This window comes from Nannospalax galili, unplaced genomic scaffold (genome assembly GCF_000622305.1).
Source record: "Nannospalax galili isolate Female #2095 unplaced genomic scaffold, S.galili_v1.0 scaffold626, whole genome shotgun sequence".
Taxonomy (NCBI): domain Eukaryota; kingdom Metazoa; phylum Chordata; class Mammalia; order Rodentia; family Spalacidae; genus Nannospalax; species Nannospalax galili.
This window is the reverse complement of record NW_008354396.1, coordinates 314,104-333,938: the sequence shown is the minus strand read 5'-3', so window position 1 is coordinate 333,938 and position 19,835 is coordinate 314,104.

The following is a 19,835-nucleotide window of genomic DNA, read 5'->3' as shown; positions in this document are numbered from 1 at the left end:
CGGATCTCCAGGAGTTAAAGGCCAGCCTGTTGCTACAGGGAGACCCTGTCTCAAAAAGACTAAATAAATAAATAAATAAATAAAAATAAAACAAAACTAATTTACCAGATTTTATTTGCACTTTTCTTATATCATCAAATTATACAGAAATAAAATTTGACTAGCTTAATAGTTCACCCCAATTTTCCTGTTGCCATTTTCCAATGGATATAACAATATTTTTTCTGCTGGTATAAATAATATTGGGATGAGCCGCTTTTTGGCGGGGAGGCTGAGCCTCTTATGCATGGATCTTTGTTCTCACATTTGAACATGTCCTTAGGACACGTATCAAGTTGTCTGTCCAAGATCTCCTTTCTGGGAACCACTGCTCCTCCCACAAGAGTCTCATGTTTATATTTAAGGTGTGGAATCTTGCCTTTAGACCATAGCTAATTGATGTAATATGGTATATCAGGTCCAAACTACTTTATTTATTTTGTAATTTGGAATTATAACCTAAGGGATACAATGAGTGCTGATCATAGCCAAGACACATTTATCCTGCTAATAAAATCATTTAAGTGCATGGATTCCTGCTCTTTGCAAAGCCTGTGTTCCTGAGTGAACACCCTTCTGCAGATGCAACATGTCTAGTTGGTTTCAGAAAATTTAAAATAGTGTAAAAGCAACTTAATTAGTAAAAAGTAGATGCAATGACATTTTTGGAAGCGGTATTATTTGACTAAAGTAAATTTAAAATGGAAGAATCATATTTTTGCCAAATTTGTAGGCAAATGATATTACTTCTCTCTTTACAGCTAAGTCCCTTTCATTATTAATAATTTGATATGCTTTCTAGCCAGATATATTTTGTAAGCATCTAATACTATTTCATTTTTCCATTGTGTTCTGAGTTGTATTGGTGATCTATAAAAGATCTCTCTTTGCTGTGTATGTTACCTTGAACTAGAGCTTCCTCACATCTTGCTGTCATTCTATAGCTATGTCTATACCACTCCCTCATCACTCTGTATCTGAAGTTTATGCAGACTGAACTGCACACAATCCTTATACTTGATGCATTAAGGAATGGTGCGGTAACAAATAGTGGTTGCTTAAACACACAGAAAGTGAATGTTTTGTTGAGTTTTTTCAAGAGAGGAAGATTTTGTTCATTTTAAATGCTCACTGATCTAAACTGATGGATGTTTTATTCTCATTTATGCTTCTGTGAGCCCTGGGTCTGGTCAGCACTTAGGTGATGTTTGTGATCATTCTGTACAGAATAATGTGCATCTCTTCTGCTCATATGTCAGGGGTCAGACTTCTAGAACTTTTCCAGAAAAGACTCTCATTAGTAAGTATATAAAAGTGAGCCATGGGGCCTTGGTTAACTTCCAGCAGGTAAGGATGGACAATTCTACACTTGAGTAGGTGAGTATCAGAATATATTTGGAGGGCCAGTAGCTGCCACAGCCCTGTGCATTATCACATTTATCATGACTCTACTCTATGAAAAGTCTTCCTTCCTCTCCATGTTCAATCCCCAACAAACCTTCAAAGGCCACCTCAAAGCCATGGAGGCTTCCCTTTTCTCTGCCACATGGAATTGACTGCACCTCCTCTAAGCACACAATAATCTTTTATCTACCATTTCTTTCATCTTGAATTATACTTTCTTAGGTAAAAAGACATTTTCTTATCTTTTTTCTTAGATTTAGATCTTGAATTTCTTGTATGCATGTGTTGTGGACATACATGTTCATTTGTGTGCATATGTGTGTTGATATACATACACATGTGTGCACACACATGTACAGGCCAGATAATGATGTTGGGCTTCTTTCTCAATCACTCTCTACCTTATTTTTTTGAGACAGCATCTCTCACTGAATCTAGAGCTCACCATTTTGGCTAAACTAGATGGCCAGCTAATTCCCCAAATCCTCCTGTCTCTGCTGCCCTAGTCCTGAGGTTATAGTTGTCCCTGGGTAAAAAGAGTGCCAGAGATCTGATTCAGATCCTCATGTTTGCACTGCAAGCACTTTACCAACTAAGTATTCTTCCCAGCCTCTAGATCTTGAGTTTCTTAAAAGAAGACATGTGCCATATTTGTGTTCATATATTTCACAGGACTCAGTGTCATGTCTGATAGGTTAATGAATGAATGTATTAATGAATGAAAGATAAATTGTATTTCCCAGCTTATACACTTTCTCTCATGATATTAAAATTTAACTTTTTAAAAATTGTGTTAATAGTTTTAGTTTTCATTTCTGTTGCTGTAATAAAATCCCCTAATGAAGGAAACTTTGGTGAGAAAAGAGTTTATTTCAGCTTTCAAGCCCAAGTTACAGTCTGTCATTATGTAAGGAAGTCAAGGTAGGAACTTTAAACATCTAGTCACATCACATCCACATTTAAGAGCAGAGAGAAATGAGTGCAGACATGTTCGCTTGTTGCTAGTGCTCACTCGATTTCTCTGCTCGTATATAGTTCAGGATCCCCTGCTTAGGGAATGGTGGTAACCACGCTGGACTGGGTCTTCCCACACCAAATAATGAGGCAATCTCCCACAGGCATCCCCACAAGCCAACCCAATGTAGACAAGTTTTCATTGAGACTCTCTTTGCCGGTGAGTCTAGATTCTGTCAAATTGCCAATTAAAGCTAACCATCAGAATGGTAATTAACATTTTAAAATATGTTAGACTTACTGTATTTTCTGATTCTTGGTGACAGATAACCCGTCTAGCTATAAAGTACATAGCAGCACTGGAAAACATCTTCAGATGCACATACCAATGATCAGATTTCTAGAATTTTTCCAGAAAGGAGTCTTATCACTAAGGATATCATCAGTGAGGTCTTGAGTTGAGCATGGCTTTAGTTCTTACTTTTGGTTTTGAGGTAAGATTCCATTTTGCTGTCTTGAACTCCTGGCCTTAAAGGATCCTCAGCTTCAGGTGCTCAATTAGCCTGAACTACAGGAGCTCATAATTGTACCCAGAAAGCTGTGTTTTTAAGCTGCAGCTAATTCTTATTTTTTAGTAAACGTTTTAATTTTCTTGAGGATTTCATATAATGTACTATGGTCATATTCACCCTCAACTCCTCCCTTTAACCCCTTCCAGATCTACTCCACTTCCCTACCTCCCCACAAAATCATGTCTTCTTTTTTTAGTTTAATAACTCATCATCAATTCCATTTCATGATGTTCATATACTGCTGGATGTGGGGCCATCCACTGGATCTTGGTCAACCCACCAGGAACCAAACCCTTAAAGAATACTACCTGTCCCTCTCCTAGAAGCCATCAACTGTCCATAGCTCCTCAAGGATGGGGCTAATGAACCCCTTCCTACTCCATGCTAACTGTTTACTGGCTTGATCTTATGAAGGTGTTGTGAAGACAACCACAGCTGCCAGGCGTTCATGAGTGCAGCAACCCTGTCAAGCCTAGGAGACATAGTTCTGCTGTAATCTTCCCCAATCTCTGGCTGATATCACTTTTTTCACCCCCTCTTCCACAATGGTCCCTAAGCCTTGAGGAGAGGTGTGATATAGATGTCCCATTCATGGCTGAGCACTCCCAAATCACTTATTCTCTACAACTGACCCAGTTCTAAATTTCTGCATTAACCACCTTCCACTACACAAAGAAATTTCTCTGATGAGGTCTGACAGCTGCACTATTATATGGGCAGAGAGATACGGATTTAGAAGTCAGTTTGATACTATGTACATTTAGCAAATTAAGAGTGGTAGGTTCACCCCTGAGGCCTGAGAGCTCTTCACACAGGAATTGTTGGCTAGATTTTCAGTACCAGGCATATGTTTCCTCCTGTGGACTGGGCCTTAAACATAATCAGAAAGTTGTGGGTTACCCCCATAACTTTCCTGCCAGTATTGTACACAAGAGCACAGCTTGCCACATTGGTCATTATTGTAGTTCACAGAGTTCATAGCTGGGTAAACATGTTGATTCTTTTCCCCCAACTACCTGCATAGCTTCTTCCAGTACTATGAGAGCTAAGCAGCAGAGAACAAGCTTCCTGGTCAGTATCAACCTGATTTCTCCATGTCCTGTGACCACAGTGTATGGTGTCTTCAGCAATAGGGTCATACCATCAAGATCTTGTGAGCAACCAAGAGGAATGGCAATAGCCTATATTGTGTTTGGAGGTTTCAGGAATACCTTTGACCAATAACTTGAAGGAAGACATCCCACACTTGGTGCTGGATTTTATTTGGCATCCTATGGCTTCTGGGATGATCATAATCTCCCATGTAGGGTAACTCCAATTAAACTCTGTGTGTGTGTGTGTGTGTGTGTGTGTGTGTGTGTGTGTGTGTGTAGCTTGTGAAATAACAGGTTTCCATGTGGCTTTTTCAGACATCCCGAGAGTTGGTTTTCCCTCCACAAGCCCCCTCCCCTCCCATCTTCTTCCCCATAGCCCCCTTTTCCTTTCATGTCACCTGTGCTCTTTCCCTCCCCCACCCTTTCTAGTTTCCTGGATTCTACAGGTACTCCAAACTAAAAACACAGATCTAAAGATCTGACACTGAAGTCTACAGATGAGTGAGCGTATTTGACATTTAATATATCTCACTGTTAGTCTTCACTTGTTCCCATTTATATCAGTATTTGTCTACGCAGTATTCTATAAGTTTCTATATTTTATTTAATCTGCTAAATAATCCTTCTGAATTCTAGTTTTAGGCCAGAATTTTACATATATTTTTAGACATGTGTGTAGTATATTGAGTTTTATATACATGTACATATATAATTACATAGCTATATGTGCATATATGTACATATATGTTTACACACATATGCATCCATGTGTAAAATGCTATGAATAAATGTGTATATACATATACATACACACATAAAATGCACCTACACAAACTTGTCACTTAACACTCTGGATTTTCATCATTAACTCAGAGTGTCAATTAGTTCACACTCTGGCTACACTAGCTTCTGACTACCCATACCCACCTTCTATCTTACCCATCATTCCTTTAGGCCTTTTTATTTTTTGAAATTCTCTTATGTATATATGTGCTTCATTTGATTTGCCACTGTTGTCATTTTCACCACACTTAGGAGTCAGTCTCCTCCCACTAAAATGCACTGTCTTGAGGACAGGGCTTTCATTCTCAACTACTATGCTAACCATAAGTATACACTGCCTGACATAGAGTATGTAATAAAATGAATGTTTTTCAGATCCATGAAGGTGAATAAGTAAAGGATTATTTCAGCAGTGACTACATTGTGTTTCCATTCACTTGTGAAGAAAAAAGGTCAAAGCAAGAGTAATTTCAAAATAATGACATGCCCATCTTTGAAAATGCTGAGTTTGGGGTTCTGGTGTAAAAATCAAATGAAAGCGTAAAATGAGAATGCGTGACCACACAAGCCTGAGAAGTTGGTCAGGGGCCACAGATGCAGCCACTCACGGGTAATATCTGAAATCTGGTAGCATCCAGAGTTTCTGGGCTGTTGTAGCATAACAACAGAAAATAGTATATTGGGACCTGCAGTGTCTTCCTTTCTCCAGAACTTGCTTCTCTCAACAGCTTCCTAGGGCAGAAGTCCCCCAAACCTCCCATTTCAACAGTACAAATGATATCCCATCCTTAATCTCATTGTCCTCACCACCAACAGAAAGTCTGGCATAGCTGGCTCCGTACAGTTATTTGTCCTAGTCTGTTAGACCCGTGTTTAGCCCTGGTGCTACAGATGTAAGAGAATCAATACATCCCACAGGGCCAAACAGAAGCAGATAGCAGACCCCACTTGTTTACCCAAATACTTGCTCTCAGCCCTTCTGGCAAAATTCCCAGGAAGAAAAGACAGGGTAGTATGAAGAGTGTTTTATCAGCCATACACAGCAGCACCAGCTGCTTCCCTAATGATTATTTGTATTCATACAGCGATCTCTTCAACGGAGAAGCTGGAGCTCAGGAGCAACTCCTCCTTGGTAATACATGCTACAGTCCCACAAAGTGTTTTTATAATTTACTATGTCTGCCCTGGGGATGTTAGAGGCACAACATGTAATTGAATGTCTAAGGATAAATACAAATGGAATCTTCTTCTTTAGTTAAGGACACTGTTCATAGCAACCTGCCTGGTGATTCCCAGAGATTAAGTCTGACATCAAAATGCACATGCTTGCTTCTTCATTCGCATTCCAGGCCTCTTGCTATGTCATAGCAATGGTTCCTAAAACACTTAACCTAACCAATATAATATCATTCAAGGATTATCCAAAAGCTGGACTCAAGTCAAGGCTGATTTTCTCTAAAACAAATCTCCAACTATATTATCTTTAAGGTTTATTTGGGGGGAGGGGTCAGGGTTTTTTATACTTTATTCATTAAAAGGGAATGTTAAGGTTAAACATTAGACACTGTCAGTCCATATGATGCTTGCATTCCTTTCTATAGTTTTCTCATTGAGCATCCATTTCTGTTTTAATTACTAAGGATGAGAAATTTTCTGTCACCTTGCACATTCAATTTTTAGCTCATTGTTAGGCAATTCTGTCTGCTGGGCTTCAAGCTGCCATGTTCTAGTTTTTCCCTGATAGGTTTAGTCTTGCACTTTACAGCCACCCAGAATAAGTCTAAAACTGCCCTTCCGTGGTAATTGCTACAGGTAAGATGAAAGAATTGCTCACCTCAGATCTTCTAATGTTACACATACCCCACCCAGTCCATCAGGATGTCCATACATGGTGTCCAGTTTAGGCAATCCAATCTGAAGTGCTGTGCAGGACATGCTTCCTCAAGTGGGCTCTGTCCAACACTGAGCAGAAGTGCTGTGGAGTCATCCTGGACTTCGTTAACCTTCCTGGAAAGCATATCACACTATTGATTGAAGCAGAGATCAGAACTCACCCTCACAGGATAGTGTTCAATATCCTGCTGCTAAGAAAACAGTACTTAGGCAGCTAATAGCACAATACCACGTGTTGGACTTTGTGTTTACCTCTGGGAAATTTCATTTTCTTCAATTTGGGCAGTACTTTCATTTACTATTTGATATTCTTCCTATAATTAACAAAAGTGAGAGACAGAACCAGGTCAAAGATAAACACTGTGGTGAAGATTCTAGCTTAGCATGGATCTACTAATTAAGGATTTGGGTCTTGTTTAACCAGTTTCTAAATCAACTACCTGTACCTTGATGGCCCACAGCACTGCAGCTGGACTTGAAGAAGACTTTGCAAAGCACCTGGCTCAAACCAAGGCACCTTCTACTCATAAGCCATTTTCAAATAGTTGACTGAGTAAACTCACTGCCATGGTCCCTATTTAATGCTCAAAACTTTGAAACTCAAAACTATCTGTACTTTCTCAATATCAAAGTGATTCAGGGTATCCGAGCCTTTTGGATGCAGTTCAGGGAGCCTTGAATGTACTTCCTGATTATAAACATATACCTTGGTGCCATTTGAGGTTTCTATCAGAACTCACTGTGCCATCTCCCTCCCAGCTCTGGGTTCCTTATACATTTCACCTTCAAGTCAACCTGGGACACCTGAGGACCAATAGACATTCTGTGGGTCTGTTTTGAATCATTATTTACTAAGTGGAAGAAGCTACAGCTTGAGGTTTTTATGCCTTTTGATAGTTCAGAAGGGGGGGCCTCACACCATGGGAACTGCCTCTGACTGGTCTTCTCACATCACCTGGAGCATTGATAAATACACATTATCATTCTAAAAGTCATCAAGAAAGTTCCTCATTATTACCTGATTTTGGTTGCTGGCTTTTAACTTCTTGCCTCCACAAAAAGCCTACAGACAAGTCCATGATGGCTTCCTGCAAATTATCATCTTAAAAATGTGTGAAAATGTTACCAAATCATGACTCTCCAGAGGATGGCCTGTACTGAAGACCCGCTCAGTACTTATTGGATGCAGGAAAGGTTATCAACAGCTTTTGAAGTGTGTTATAGCTGCATGTGACTAGAGAAATTCTCTGGTTTATGCCTCTTCGTATTCCCAGAGACCTTAAGTGAAATGTCTAAGGTCACAAAGCCATCTAAACACAGTACCAGAATAAGAATTCATTGCTCTTTCTATAGCTAGGAAGAAGAGAAGTGGGAGAGGAGTGAGGAAAAGAAAGGAGAATCCTCTGATCACAAAGAAACCTCAAAACCATATTGTTTGTGCATCACTTGAAAAATGAAGAGTGGCCATGTATGTCTAACACTCTTTGGCAAAATAAAAGACCCACTTCTTTTCCTGGAACTGACAGGGTAATGGCCATGTTTACCCCAGCTCCATCTTTCCTGGGTTCTCCTGACCAGGCATTAACTTCCTACCAACTCTGGGTGAACTCTTGTATAGTGCTATAAAAGAAACGAGCAGGTTCTAACAAACACAGTGATTTCCCCTTTACTTTTCTAGTTGTGTTAAGGAAACACTCCAAGTTCATAGCTTGATTCTAGTGTATTAGCTACTAATACTTTCCACACAGAAACAGAACCTTAAACCTAGAAGTTTGTCTTATTTTTCTAAAACAGACCAGCACCACAGAGACTTATGTTCTAGGAAACAGAAAATCTAGCTTTAATTATTTATCAGAACCCATGGACTTAGGTAATAGATAACAGCATAACAAAGAACCATTCAGTACTTCAAACAGATGTCAACAGGGAAAGGGTCCCCTTGCCTGGCTCCAGGAAGAAACACCAGGTAATATTCCCTCATATCTCTAAGGTCTCAAAGCATGGGGATCCTCAAAGACTCAGGGTATGTAATCAACCCCAAATACCTAATTTAGGAGCTACTTATAGGGCTTTCTCTTTCTGATCAATGATCTCAAACTAGACTCATCAAGATCATCTTAGATGTTTCTTAATCAAACTTAATCATCAGATGGGTCTCAACTTGTGTATTTCAACAAAGTATGTGTTGTGAATCTTACACATTCAGGAGAAATCACATTCAGTGGAGGAGAGTTTTTCTTCTGTCTTCGTTTTAGACTCATATCTCTTGCTAAACATGTATGCATAAGAACATGGAATTAGCAATGAATTTCATGCATGGTGACCTGGTGAAACAGGGAGAAGTGTACCATCTGGGAGGTGTTATCTAGAAGGATCTCCTGTCGCCTCCCATCTAGAAAGCCAAATCAATCAAATCTATTTCTGCAGAATAAGACTTGGACCATTGTTTATTACTGAAAATATGACAGTATATCTTGCATTTAGTGATTTTTCCAATACTTACAAATTTTGCTTAGTATCAACTCAAGTGGAAAATCAATCTGTTATCTCAAAGACACTGACTGATCTGTGTCCATTACCAGTGAGGGCCACTCCTGGCACTAGGTATACTCAGTTTTATATAATCACATGTGGAACTGCTGATGGGCATCTCCACAGCACAGGCAGAGTTGGTGTGTGGAGAGGAACTGGCTCTTCATGATATTCATTTCCTCTTATGCCTGGGCACACTGGCAAGTGACATTTTATACCTTGACTTACAGTTAGATGTAGAATTTCATGAGACTTGCTCAACATAACATAGACAATGTGAGACCTGACACAGAAAGTCTACCTATGGATATAAGACTTAAGACACTATAAAATCATAAGAAGGCTCCTGAGTAGACAAGAGCTCTAACTGCCTCAGCTACTACTATACTGTGTATGAAGATGAAATGAGCCTGCAATGTGTTAGCTACTGCTGTTTGCTGTTAGTTGTTCCAGCAGTTAACCTTCTATGTGTAATACAGAAATCAAGACAGAAATTATGATGCTGATTTCGTGAAAGTCTGAGATGTGGGAAAGCAAGCACACCAAGCTGTAATCATAGAGTATTGCTGCTCTATAGCTAAACCATTCATGTTTATAATAACATAAAAAAAGGCACACATACCTCTGAGCCTGAAGGGTAAGGAGTGTGACTAGAAAAAAGGAAAGTAAATACCTACTGGTTATTCTCAAATATTTTGAGTACAAGATCTCAGATATGATTATGGCTTTTCTTCTGCCATACATGGATTAAAGGGAATGGAGAAAATCCAAATATGAAGTCTTTCAGGTTTAGAAGTGCTGTTTCCAGACTCAGCGTATGAAGAGACAGACAGGAATGGGTTCTGAATCACAAATCTACATTTAGACTTCTTGACTAAGCATAGTGACTTGGTTTTGCAGAATAGGTAAGAGTAAGGAGTCAACAATATTTTTTCACTGAGTCTCACTTTAACTGCCAGAAAATGGAGAGGATTCAGAGAGATGAAGAAGCAAAGAAATTAGCTTGAGAAATGTATCTACAAAATAACTTGAGTGGTTACTGAGGCATGGTACTGATTTGAAGTAAATAGACTGGAGGCCTATTAAACTCATCAAAGAAATTTTGTTAAGCTGATCACAAGCCTGTTCTGTAAGACTTGTGCTTAAAGTTTAAAACAATACCTAAAGCCCCAAATGTGCATGAGCAAGGATCATTTGTGATAGCTATAAAGCTCCCCTTTCCTGTGCTCGCTTCATCTATGGTCATGAAAGAAAAGGAGAAGGAAGAAATTTCCAGTGAGCAAAGAAGGAGCCAGAGAGAAGGGACAATCTAAGACCTTACATGGTCAGATCTAAAACTCTAGATTTGACCATGTAAGGTCTTGTGTGCCACAGCAGAGATCTTCAAAATACCCAACCAGAAAGACCTAAAAAGTCAGTGGACCAGTGACTACCCTTTACTTCTCAGTGTCCTTTCCCACATCGCAGGACATTGTGTACTAGGAAAGAGTGGGCATAAAGGGTGACAAGAGAAAACAATAGTTTATCATTTCATGAGACACTGCAGGCTCCAATGAACAATGCGAGCCTGGTGAAGACTGTGCCCTGCTTACAGAAGCTGGACTTAGAGATGGATACAAGAATTGGGTAGAGGGCCAGGTAGGGCGGTGCACACCTTTAATCTCAGCACTTGGGAGGCAGAGGCAGGTGTATCTCTGTGAGACTGTGGCCAGTCTAGTCTGCATGCAAGTTCCAGGCCAGCTGGGGCTACAAGGGGGATCCTGTCTCAAAAAACAGAACAAAAACAACAAAACGGTAATTTGTGGCATAGACTATATGTTTTTCATTTGTGTGCCCAAATTATTAATTTTTTTTTGCTGTGTGGTGTGTGTGTGTGTATGTGTTATGCAAACTGTGTGTGATGGGGCACACATCCATGCATGCACATGAGGAGGTCAGAAGTTGACATCACGTGTCTTTCTACATTGCTTTTCACTTTATGTTTTGAGATAGGATCTCTCAGTGAACCTGGAGCTGGCTATTTTGGCTACACTGACTGGCCAGCAAAGCCTTTAGGATTAACCTGTCTCTGACTCCCCCGACAATGATGGGATTACTGGGATTACGGGTATATGCTGTGGCTCCTGATTTTTATGTAAGTATGAGGAATCAGAACTCAGATTCTCATCTTACGCAGTGATGCCCTTTACACACTTTACACAGAAAGCCATATCTCATTCCTCAATTCTTTTTCCAGCCTCTTTTGCATGTGACCAAGTCTGATGGCAGGATTTTGGACAGAAGTGATATTTCCACATCCAGACCTGCTATATAAGCAGTCCAAATGTGACAAACTCACCCTCTTCCTTCATTTAAAGTTTTAGGCTGAGAATTGAGTAGAGGGCTTTGGAGTGTGATGAAGGAAAGAGCGCACAATTTCACATGCAGAAGCTCCAACCCCACCCAGCCCTCCAAACTGATTGGATATGAGGTGAGCATAATAATTATCATGTGGAGATTCTCAGATCTGGTGTTTGCTTCCTCCAGTTAGCAACGTTTCCCTTGGAAAGCAGGTGGGCTGAATTTCAACTTTTCACACTTTGAGCAGTTATAATTGAAGGACAACCCTGACAGATCATTAGCTTGTCTCAGAAACCTTGACTTCTGAAATAAGCATCTATCATTATTTTCAAGCATAGAATCTCAAGACAGGGTGTAAAGAAGACTGGATTTTAAATCTAGGGTTTGCCAGAAAGTACATGCTTGCTGTTAGATAGGCTTTTTAATTAATCTAACTGGTCACCTTATCGAACTGTTAGGAGGAAGTAATGAACAGTGAAGGCATTTAACATAATGCCTGGCACATGATAGGGGCTCAATAAGCACTGGTTTCTTTCTTCCATTTCTATCATAAAAAGTAATTGTTATTGAGCTCCTACTAAGTGCTGGCTTATCTAAGTACTTGTTTACACACACACATAGTATTTAATTTATCTCATATGACCTTATGATGTTGGGACTGCTATTATCCAGATTTTGTCTCTGATACACATAAGACAGGGAGATTAGCAGTTGGCCAAAAGCATATCATCAATAACTTGACTGAAATATTGGAGTATGGCTCCAGAGCACACCTTTCCACTGTCTGCCCTACAATGCTTCCCACAATCATCTGGCCTGAAAATAGAGCAAGAGAGAAATCATTCTTCTCAGGTTCTGTAATGTATAAAGGTCTCACATCAGGGATTCTGACAGAACATCCTGTATACTGAATCCTCTGATCTGCTTGGATTTATTTTTTTCCTACTCCCTTTGCTTGTTATGTACACAGCTCTTCTTTGCAGCACCTACTTAGAAAACACAAGTGCCATGCAGCTGTTTATCTTGTTTTCCTGATGTGTGCATTTAAGGGAAAGTCAAACAGAAGCAGCTTACTAAGGTCTCTGTTTCTCCCTGTGCCACCTGCTGAAGTGACCTCCCTTCCCCACTCAACAGACATCAAGGGAAGAGTAATGGTTTTCATGCTTTCTTTTCAGTAACCTGGGAACAGTGATTCAGGAATCCAAGTATAAACCATTTAGCCAATTTTTAAACATAACGTTCTCATCACAGATTGCCTTTGACAAATCAGACAGTGTGCTGGGCCTCCTAACCTGCGATGTCCCACAGCGTGGAAGAGATGTCCACTAGCTGGGAGTTGGCATGGTGCATTCTGAGACTGAGCCTCCAGCTGACACAGGGCATAGGACCTTCATGTTCAATCAGAGGGATGCACATACTGCCTTTTCTGAAACCTTTGTCCCTCTTGTGGTCTCTATCCTGTCTGTACTGGTGATCTCTTACTGCATCGTCAGCATCAAGGAAAGATTTACTAGGTCAAGACCTCTTGGTATTTTATTTTCTATTTTGGTTTTCTTCTCCATTCCTAATCCCAAATCACGTTTCAGCTAAATGCGCTTCATAGTACAAAAGTCACTAGCAGCTGAAGTGAGGCTTAGGAGAATGTAACAGATCCAGTTTAAGTGATAATTCAAACTGATGGAATCCTGTTATACCTGTTACACACACACACACACACACACACACACACACACACACACACACACACACACCTGTTCTTTTCCTCTAAAGAACCCTGTCTAATATACCTTTGAAATTTAGTAAGCTGTTCTGAATCCTCACTTTAGAATGTTATACCCATTACACCTTGGTGCATCCACAGAAACATCCTTCCTAACATGTGGAATCTACTAGATCACATGACAGGGAAAACAAAACTCACAATCTCACGTGCAAAGCATAAATATAACTACTGTCAGTATTTAGAGCAATAACTGTTCAGTCTTTTTCACTATGGCTAGTTTGTGAAAAGCTCACTTTTTCACAAGTACAGTTTTCAGGGATGGGGTATTGGCTCAGTTAGTAAAGTACTTGCATGAGAACCTGAGTTTGATCACTCAGAATACACACACACACACACACACACACACACACACACACACACACACTGAGCACAGTCCTGTGTGCCTGTAATCCTAGCTCTAGGAGTAATGAGCTAGCCTGAAAAGTTGAGCTGGTCTGAGTGCAGGGGCTCAGGACATAGTAGGCGGGTCAGACTAAGAGGGTAGTCTGGAGACGTGGAGTGCTGAGAGCAAAAGCAGGCCTGTGCCCAAGGCTAAAAAGGAGAACAGGATGTGGAGTCAGGGAGACTGAAGTTGCTCATACTATAGGGAAGTCAGGGTGCAGTTAAAGTAGTATTCTTAAATCAGCTTCACCTCTCCATTGCTTTAATTCAGGCTTTCACTATTTTTCCTCTAAAGGGCTATAATCCCCTCCATTACCCTATTCCCTTATCATTCACTGACCCCCCAAATGGGCTTCTTTAAAACATGCATAGTCACGTATTGCTTCTTTAGTGTAAGGTCTGTGTTCATTCCCACATGACTAAGACCAAATTCAAGTATTTTTCACAGCAGTTCAAGGCCTTCCTATACACAATCTTGCCCTGTTTCCAGTCTTACATGCCTGACTCTCCTATGGCCCCACTTTGCCTATTACTCTCTACTAACTCCAAGTTTTTCATAGCTTCCTAGACACTGACCTTTGGTAATGCTTTCCATACATATGCGTTTTGTTTTGTCTACACTGTTTCATCCTTGCTCTTCATCCATCTTTCAAACGAATACCTCTGTATTCCCTCTTTTCCCAGAATCCAAGTAGAATCCATTTTTCCCACTTCTGAGAACTTCATCAGGTTTTTCTGAGTTCCATTCATCCTTTCTTTTACATATTATATTGTTTTTACTTTTCTATGTACCCCTGTCTGGCTGTTTGGACTGAGAGTGCTGGAGGTTAGGGGCTTCCCATCATCTTAGTTCTTTGTATCCAGTTTCATTAGACATATGGAATAGGCTTAATAAGTTAGATATATCATTTAGGTGTCCTTTAGCACTAAAAGAATTTTAACACTAACAAAACACAATAAAGTTAAGAGAGAAGAAAGTTATAGCTTCAAGTCTGGAGCTTAGGAGCCCCTGGGTCTGACATTTGGGAATGCAGTCATACTATATAGTTCAGATGACAGCAATTCCAATTTGACCCCAATAAGTACCTAACAGAAAACCCACAGATTTCCATGTTAACCTGAGGCAAATGTAAAAATTTTGCAATGTGCATCTTCCACTGGGCTCATTGTGTCTAGCAATACCATATACAATGTATCTAAACTTCGAGTCCAGATAAGCCTTTCTGTGCTCTGTGGAATCTACTCCAACTCAAGTAAGCACCATTTTAAAGCAGACACTAAATGATAGGTTTAAATTAGAGTAAAAAGACAGAAAACAACATGTGAAACACTTCATTACCTTTTACATTTCCATGAAGCCTAGAATAGAGGCATACATTAAAATAACAAGATTGAAGAGTAACTAGTGAAAGGTCTTTAGCCCTTCTTGGCTGACATTTTTAAAGGGCTTATTAATGCAAAAATCACATAGCTTTCATCTTGCTCACACAGAAACTGGATCTCTAAATCACAGACAGAGAGAAAGGGAAGTCCACCCTGTTTGAAATGTCTAATAGAAAAGGTGAAACGAGGCTGCCACTTCTAATCCTTTAACATCCCCCTCCATCACTATCTTTTCTGAAAGATGTAGTTTTGGTGCTTAACCCAAACTTTACAGGCCGCCATGCCCCTGCCTAGAATCTTGACAGGATGTAATGCTGGGCAGCAGTGTACACCCCACTGTTGATGGAATTATGTAGTGATAGTCTGTCAGTGCCCCAGAAGTGGAAGTGAGCAGGCTACCTGACCCTCTGGTGTTCTGACAGTGCTGGAGAAACCCACTATACAAAAGCCAGGCAAACCCCATTCAAAGCCAGAAGGAACAAGGTATCTCTGCTATCTCAGAGAATCAGGTCTAGTACCCAGAAGTGAGAGACATGCTGTTCTCCTTCACTGTGGCCCCATGTTCAAGAAGGCTATTCCCTGCTTTTTATGTCCCATGCCAGCATCTCATTCAATGTCATGAGGTACTTAATGGTCTCCACTATGCTCATTTGAAGGCACATCATCTTCTGCTCGCGCATCTTTGGGTACCTAGGTAACTGGTAATCGAACCAGAATTAAGTAATTCCTAAACATTCTCTGACACCTTCTCATTTATTCTGTTACTTATATGCTTCATCCATCCTTTACTCTCAATTTATTCCAACCTCATTCATTCTGATCATTTGAACCCCATAAAATGGCAGCATATAACAGGCCTTTCAGAACCCCATAGAGCCAGGCGTGGTGACACATGCCTGTAATCCATGCACAGGGATCAGGAACTCAAGATCATTTTCAGCTACATAGTGAGTTCAAGGCCAGCCTGGGCTACATGAAACCCTGCCTCCTCCAAAAAAAATTTTTTTTAATTTAAAAACTAGAACTCCATAGAAAGACCCTAACACCTATCTATTAGCATCTACATACTATTTTTTTTCAAACTCAATCATAGGGAAAAAGATATTTCAATATTCAAACTTCTTATGATACTTCAGAGAGGCCATGTCAAGAAATCAGCCATTGTTTTAGAAGGGTCTTTATCACCTTCATATAACTGGAGCTCATTTTCCATGCTGTGTCTCTTGGGACTTTGTTCCTCAGCAAATCAAAGATCACTATGATGACTGGGTTTGATTGTCAACTTGATACAACTTTGACTTACCTGTGATGAGAATTTTGATGGGGAACTGTCTGCAGTGTGCATGGAGGTGGCCTATGTGCATGTTGGTTAGGGGTTATCTTAACTGAGCTGATTGATGTGGAAACACCCAGCCCATTTTGGGTGGTACCATTTCCTAGGCAGGTATCCTTAGTTGTGTAGGAGTGGAGAGGTCAAGCTGAGCATAAATAAACAAGCGGCCCCTTACTTCAAGGGGGCCACTGTCACTTCCCCATAATAATGAACTAGAACCTGGAACTGTAAGCTAAAATGAATCCTTTTTCCCCTTGAGTTGCTTTTTGTCAGGATGTTTTATCATGAAATGAAACTAGAAAAATCACCATGCTTAAAATAATTCCAATATGTTCCCTGTGTCTCTGGCTTTCTTTGCAGGCTAAGGAATCATAGAATCAGTGGTAAATTGAAGGCTGTTTTGTAAAAAGTTCTCTATATGTGCTACCCTGCCATTTTATGTGGTGCTGGGAATTGAACCCAGGGCCTCATGCATGCAAATACTATACAAATTGAGCTATACCCTCAGCCCTAGCAATGTTCATTAGCATCTGGGTCCCTGAACACAAGCCCAGTTCTCTCTTTGCCATTCCTTGAAAACTGCTACTCAATTTAGTAAAGATAGCCCCAAAGTGCTCTCCATGGAGGTAAAAGTTAATACTGATCAAAAACTTTGTACTTAGCAATTGTTAATAAATAAATGACACTCCAAATACCACATGATTTCAGGAAAAGAAACACCTGAAAAGGTATTTCATCTTTAAGGTTTTGTTCCCCTTCCTGGCTAAGCACTAATTGTTTCAAGACCCTGCAGGATGCCCTAGTTCTTATACAGGAGCAGTGATGCTGTTTTTAGTGAGCTATTGCAGCAACAGGGAAATCTGAAACCTTGACAGTCAAGAACACTAGAGAGGCAGAGCCAAAGAGGAGGCACGTAGGGCATGGCCACTTCTTGAGGACTTTCAGCTACAAGGCAAGTATGGTAACACTAAATAAGTGATCCTTGGCAAATACAGTGAAAGTGGTTTATGTAAATTAATTTTCCCTTTCATCACATTCTGTACAAAGACAATGATTTATTTAACATACATACATTTCACACAATACTTTCAAAACTTGTCTTTAGAAATTGCTATCAAAGCCTGTACACCATTCTTTTCAATATAATTGCTGTTCATGAAGACTTTTCCTTCAAGGTCATTTTGGTATTAGAAATGCACATGCTAACTGGGCCTGGTAACACAGTCCTGTAATCTCAGCTATTTTGGGTGAGGCAGGAGGATTGAAAGTTCAAGGCCAGCCTGGCTAAGTTAACAAGATGCTGTCTCAAAGTAAAATTTTAAAAAAGAACTGTAAATAACATTGTGGTAGAGAGTTTGCATAGTCCACGTGAGGCCCTAGGTTGATCCACAGTACTTCTAGTAAAAACAACCAAAGAAGTATCGCTAAAACTTATTCTTCTCTGGTAGGAAAAACAAGATAGGTAAGACACTTTTCTTTAAAAGCTGTATACAGATAATATCATTAATTTTCTAAGTTATTTTGAGGATTTTTCCCATCATGTTACTTCAAAAAGAACCTACAGAATGGCAGTGCCATTGGGAACATAATGTAATTTTCCTGGACTATTATATCAGTTAGCATCCATTCTTTCAAATAAGTTTGGTGTTGTAGCTCAAAGACCAGCCCCCGGTAGGGCACATTCCCACAATGAAACACAGGTCATAAAGGGATGTGTGAGGAAAAGAGCGGATAGCATGTTAAATGCTTTTACTAGAATGTTAAATTTTAAAAGTCAAGGTAGAAAATTACACATCAAGTATTATCAGAGCTCCAAAAACAGATGCCCAAGTGTTAGAAATATGAATCCTTTGGATGGTGGACAGCAGGCATTGTTCTACAGTCAGTATTTTAATTTTATTTCCAACGAACAGACACAATCAGTACAGTGAGAAAAGCATCCATCCTTTTCTTTTTCATAACCAATAGAAGAACTGTTTACAGAGGCCTCAAACGACATTTGCTGCAGTTCTTTACCTTTATCATGAAGATGTTGTGTAATTACTGTCACTTTGGAGACTCTTAGGACAAACGCTAAGTTAAAATCCCAGGAACATTTCAGAATGATAAAATAGCATGGTTTGATTCTGTTGAAGGACTTTTTTCCCCCGTGAATGCCTCATACTATCATTAACTTAAATTGTTTAACTACATATTGATTTTAGATCAATGTGTTAGTTACAAAGCTCAAACACAGCCGCACAGCAGTGACTTTACACGTAGAAGCGGCAGTCCTTCACTGATCAGCCAGTTGTCGTGTAGCTCAAGTTGCTCCTTCACCAGGCATTTATCAAATGCCGAAAAGTTCCAGCACCTGGCACCAGACAACTGCATGAGCAACTGTGCCTCAGATATTTACGGTACTTTCTATGTTCTGAAAATACACCAACATACATTATCTCACTTGATTGTCATACAATTCTGTATTCACCTTACAGCTATTATCAATGTCCATATGATATCTTATGAATAGCTTTGAGGTTCAATTGCTAACTCTTTGAGGACCCAGAACTTGCTTTATTTGTCTTAAAATCCATATGTTTGACAAGGTAAATTTCTATGGTGCACATTAGGAAACTTTGGGATCACTTCATGGTCATAAAGTCAATAAACCAGTATCTTTAACTCCTCCATTCTACACTTCTTTATTTATCAGGAACCTGCACTTTGGCACTTTCTCACTGTGAGCAAAAAAGATTGTTTCAATTCTCAAGCAACTAAATTTCCAAAAGAGATAAATGGATAATTAAGAGATTTATTTTTACCATATAAGCAATTAAATACATTTATGGCTAAGTTATTATAAACAAAAATGTAAATAATAGTGAACCAAGTAAATTGAGTTTATCCTCACTAGAAAAGGATCAGTCTTGAGCTGTGACTTGACAGACATTCTTCAAATCCGAAATGAACATAGGCTGAGGGAGATCAGCCATCCATACGAGTGAAGCATTAACTAACTTATCTGAGACTATCACCTGAGAATAGAAATGAGAACAAAAAGTGTTTAGGACAGCATATTTTCTCACAAAGTATTAAGCACAGGCAATCTGGTTTCCACCAGGTTCATTTCAAATGTTACTCCTTCGCTGGCATGTCATATCTCCTAATACAAAGCACCTTACCTGGCAATGTGCTGGTGAGCAGTCACAACCAGATCTCTGGAGTGAAAATGTACATGTCTAAATGTGCACATATTTATGATGAATTTTACTGATAATAAAGCAAGAAAGCAAATATATCACAGATTTACAATGATAATTGTGTATGCATTATTCACCATCACAAGCTCCTTTATTTGTGAC